Here is a 5,776-nt window from a genome sequence, read left to right on the forward strand (position 1 = left end):
CTTCTTCTTCTTCTTCTTCTTCTTCTTCTTCTTCTTCTTCTTCTTCTTCTTCTTCTTCTTCTTCTTCTTCTTCTTCTTCTTCATTGTCGTGACCATTTCTCCTTCAGAACATGAAAGGTACGTAGAATTTACGAATACGCACGCTTTTCCCACCATTTGTAAATTTCGCATTTATCTTACTAATTTATAAGCTAATTAGCAAAACTCAGGTTTCCACTTAGAAGAGGCATCATGCCATCAACACCTGGCCGTTTGTTTCTGTATTCAACTCATTAATCTAACGTCTAACTTGCTTCAAGTCACTCCGTACTATAGTTCGATTGCTATTAACTAAAAGCTTCCACTTGAGATGAAAAATTTTATAACTAAATTGAAAATTAGTCATAATAATAAATGTTCAAATGTTTCGCAATATAATCACATTTGTACACTATTAACCTAATCCCAGACTGAGGTTTGTTATTTTAAGCTTAAATGAAATATTCTCATTCGCACAGCAAATATCCGTGTTTATAACAATTTGAGTAAAATATATTCGGTATGAGCAAAGTTAGCCCTACAGATGTATTACCCAAAGTAATGAAAAATTAAGTATTAAATGAAGATACTGTGATCGTTGGACAATTCATGGAAGCGTGATGTGTGTTATCTATGCTTTACTAATTATGAATAAAGTAATCATACATGTGACGCTATTTCATAGCCTCTATACAAAAACTTGGCAGTCTATAAAAGCAAGTTGTTAAGACAATTAATAATGAGAGATTTTCATTGATTCTGTACACATAGACATTTTGTTGCATTGTGAGGTATATTTAATGTCCTATCTAAAATCTCTAGCCTAAAGAGGCCGAAGGCATACAGTAAGGTGTGTTTAAATACCACAGACAAGCCAAAACCTCTCTTTTGTTTTCTCTGGGTTTGACTGAGAGGCTGTGCGGCCATTTGACAAGCTTGAATTTGATTACAGTTCAGTTACCAGGGTAGAATGGAAACCCACTAGACGAAGTAACAGTTTTTAGTAGACAATAGATATGATATATGTAACTTGGAATTTGATATGAAACGGCTAAAAATATGCACATGTACTTCCTATAGCTTTCTAAAGACGAGTGTTATTTTTCTTTCCTGCTGCACTTCAGGGGAGCTATTTGAACAGAAGTTTTTATTTGAGGTTTAGCTTATTGGTCGTTTATTAAAAAGAAAGCTGGAGTGATAGTTAAAAGTCGTCAATATTGTCTATCAGCTTGAAATGGACCACTGAAAACAAATTCTTAATCTCCGCCAATTTTCATGGAATATTATGCATATTGATTTGATGGTTTAATCGACAGTAGACATATTCTGATCATATTCTGACTGACGCAGATACGTTTACAAACAGTTTCTTGAAATAATTCTTATCGAACGACGTATCTTATCAAAAGACGTATATACTGCATTTGTTCAACTATTTTAGCATGTCACGCACTTTTCGACAGCGATAAGAAAACGTATATTGTATCAACTCATCCCATATCAAACCAGAATCAAATAGCCTGATTGAATTTCTATTGATATAATTAAAAAAAAGGCCTAATTAAAACGACGTCATAAATGTAATCATTTTTCTCTGAGCAACGTCACATCCTTGCATTTCAGAGAATAAAATCTTGGACATTGTTGAAAGCTTTGCCATCTTTGTATTACGGTGAGACAAACTAACAAATCATGCAATAAGAAAAGAAAAATTGGTCGTTTATGGTTAGTTCGCTGGTAGTGACCTTATTAATGTAGAAAATTATGGGAAATGCGTCACAAGTTTAATCAAAGCTTTGGTAATTACCCGATAAAAATTGGGAAAGAATATTTCTGACTCAAAAGCAACATAACTCAAAAGCAATAACAGTAAACTACCATTCATAAGCTTACTACTGTTATCTCAACAGATGTTTGCATGACACCTTTGAGAAAGCTCTAACCATTGCTAAAATAAGTCCACACATCAATCTACAAAAGACAAAAAGCAAACAAACACTGATTCTAAAGTATCATCGGTCCAATATTCTTTGAAGAGTTGTCTGGTTAACAAATCTAGATAGAGTGGATTACACTCGAATATGCAATCTAAAAGACTGTATTGTATTTAGACGGTTAATTATAGATTAAATAATTAAAGTTTAAAGTTTGAGGGTATTATTCCTACAGCCAGTGGAAATCAGGGTAGCATAAAATTTTGTTAAATCGTAAATAATTAAGCGTATGCTGATACATATAGGTTTCATTTTCTTGACGTTGTGGACGATTACTTTTCACATCTTACCATTTTGTAAATACAGTTCTTATGAAATCAGTTATTAAATCTATCTTTGATTCAAGAAATATCAGACAAGATTCCCATCAACTGGTGAAAAATAGTGTGATGATGTTTCAGATAAACCAAGGAGAATAGTTTCAAATATGGAAAAGATAAGCGAGAGTATGACAGAAAAATTGTAGTAGATACATGATTAACGATTTTTCCCTCATGCTATCAACCTGCTATTGTTCAGAAACAGATTAGTATAGTTACAGGGAAACTTTATCTTTTGGGTTAGGAATAGTGAGAAACAATTGAAGAATTGTGTTTGGTCATTCTCTGGTCAAGTACTGTAAAGTACTGATGGGACACATTTAATGTGATTGCACGTTATCTTTACAGAAAAGAACATCGAGCTAAACCGGCACTCACACACTCTCTCTCTCTCTCTCTCTCTCACTGTCTGCCTTGCTCTCTCTCTCTCTCTCTCTCTCTCAGTCTGGCAATAAAAGAAAGAAACAAAGTATGAGGAATATGTGAGGAAGAGAGTGAGCAGGGGTGTAGTAGGTAAATTGAATTTGCTACAAATTTAGTTGCGAGAAAATCAGATTGGACGCTGCTAGCAAAGCCAATCGACTATAGATGGCTGCTTGTTTGTTTAAAATCTAAGAAATCAGTTGTGTCGGTCAACGAACAGAGCAGATTAATGGTCTGTCACAGCCTATCACTGATTACAAGAAAAACTCTAAGCCTTTTCCGCCAAATCTGATGCATCATGTTGCTTACAACTTGGTCCGCATTAAATCATACTTCCCCGTAATACCGCACATTCTAGCAACGGTTCGCTTTCCTACCTCAACTCCTTTACACCACACCTCTCATTGCTCCTCTTTCTATCTATCTATCTATCTATCTATCTATCTATCTATCTATCTATCTGTCTGTCTGTCTGTCTGTCTGTCAGTCTGTCTGTCTGTCTGTCTGTCTGTTTGTCTATCTATCTATCTATCTATCTATCTATCTATCTATCTATCTATCTATCTATCTATCTACATATCTATCTGCCTATCTTATCCCATCGTCTTTATACTTGAATATAGACGTGTGTTCTCTTAATAATCTGTTAACCGTTCACAGAGATAAATAATATTACTTCACCAAATCCAGAGCAAATCAGTAATAAATTCCTGTTGTTGCAGTTGTAGTTATTGTCGTTGTTGTTGTGTTTCTTATTTTTCTTCTCTTTTACAACCTCCTTTTTCATCTACTGCTGCATCTACCATAACTCAGCGCCAGTCGTATGAAATACAACATTGCAATTATAACTAAATTGAATGGAACCGCATCATTTGATCTTTCTACAAGCCAGCAATGAATACTTTCAACTCTAAATAGAGACTTTTATAGGATTAGCTTTGCTTTAGAGTATTACCAATGTTTTTGGTGAGTTCTTTCATTACTTTTTACTTCTTTGCAGCACAAGAAACACAGAGAAAAAGTGTTGTAGCACACACACACACACACACACACACACACACACACACACACACACACACACACACACACACACACACACACACACACACACACGCAGAGAGAAAAGAATCGGTAAATCTGGTAGGATTTCTTATGAATTCAGGGAAAATATTTTGCTTAGAAAATAATGAATTTGTTCCCTTTCCTTTTATTATTTTAACTTTTTATAAATACCAGCCATAATCACACTAAAACCTATTGAGTATCGATGTTCGTTCGCTTATTATCTTTTTTCTTTTATTTCGATGAGGTGGGGGAATTTTTGCGTAAAGAAATATCTTTTGTGGTATTCACCCCGCCCCTGATTGTTCCATTGCTTTATTCATGTATTTATCATGTGCACATATTTGTTAACGCTTGTAATATTGGGCGTTTAACTTTTCCGATATTAATATATTTGGCAATTCATTGACTAACACCAATAGTTTTATTATAAATCCTTTCTTTTATTTCTTTTTATTTCTCTCTCTCTTTGTTTTTCCTCCCAGAAAAAATTTGGCCATGAGAATCAGAATCGATTTAATATGATGGTATATTATAGTTAGAGGATCTTTAAGATTACAGTTTGATAATAGATCGTCTATGAAATTCCTGGCTTGATAAATGGATTATGTGGTCGATGAAACGCAACGTTGAAGAATGGCAGAATCGACAGGGAAACCAGATAAAATGCTTTGCAGTTGTTTTTCTTATTATTTCGTTACGTTATTACTCCGAGTTCAAATCCTCCTAGGATTGACTTTGCCGATATCATCTAGGGTCGAGAAATTGATTATCCTTCAAATGCTTGAATCAATAAAATTTGACTATTCGTTTTATGACGAAAACATGGTGTTTTCCTATCTTCGGATTCATTATAAATGTCAGAGAATGGATTTTGGGAATCGCTAGGGAATTGGAAAAATGTGTTACTGAATTTGTTCCAGGTCTCTATGCTCATAGTTCTATTCCCGCTGAGGCCAATTTTGCTTTCATGCATTCGGGATCATTACAATAAAGTGCCAATTAAATATTAGGATCGTTTTATTTGATTGAACTCTCCTAATTATACAATACTTCAAATGCTTAGCGGTATTTCGTCTGTCTTTACGTTCTGAGTTCAAAGTCCGCCGAGGTCGGCTTTGCCTTTCATCCTTTCAGGGTTCATAAATTAAGTACCAGCTACACACTGGGATCGATTTAATCGACTGGCCCCCTCCCCCAAAATTTCCGGCCTTGTGCCTAGAGTAGAAAAGAATATTTCAGGTCTATGTTAGAAACACCTATTGTAGGAAAGGAATTGTAGCTAAGGAGAAGGATTAAGTGCCTTCAAGCATTCGGTTGTACCCCTTCACATTCAGAGTTCAAATACCTCTGAGTCTGACATTCACTCATCCTCCCTGTATCGATAACAGACAACATTAACGAAATAGTCCATATAATTTGTGATTTATGGCTAATGATTGAAACAGTACGATCGTGAAGACAAGCGGTAGAATTGGGATTCCTCCAGAGAATCTCTAGAATAACGTTGCTCGACAAGGTGCCTACCGCGGAGATTTTTGATGCGACTCTACTCTATACAGTTTTCTCTCCCTATTGTTTTCTCTCTCATCATTTCTCTAATTCCCTTCTTCTCCCCTTCACCGTTTTCTACCTCCATCTCCCCGTCTTTCACCTTTACTCTCTTTCGTTGCTCACACGTGACCGTCGTCAATATTTCTTTTCCTCACGTGATTAACTTCCTTTTCTTTCAGGGATGTCGTAAGGACTGGACGTATCCTATTTCTCTCTTCTATCTTTTCTCTTGTCAAAGAAAATATTTCTCCAGCGTTCTTTATTTTACCCTCGTTCTGGTCTAACGACCCTCCGTATTTGTTTTTGCTCGGTTTCCTTGTATATCTCCACTGTCCTGTGTTTCTGACCCTCCATAAATCCCAAATTTTATTTTTGTACTTATGGTAGCAACTGTCTTCGAAGACT

This window comes from Octopus bimaculoides, chromosome 16 (genome assembly GCF_001194135.2).
Source record: "Octopus bimaculoides isolate UCB-OBI-ISO-001 chromosome 16, ASM119413v2, whole genome shotgun sequence".
NCBI classification, from domain to species: Eukaryota; Metazoa; Mollusca; class Cephalopoda; order Octopoda; family Octopodidae; genus Octopus; species Octopus bimaculoides.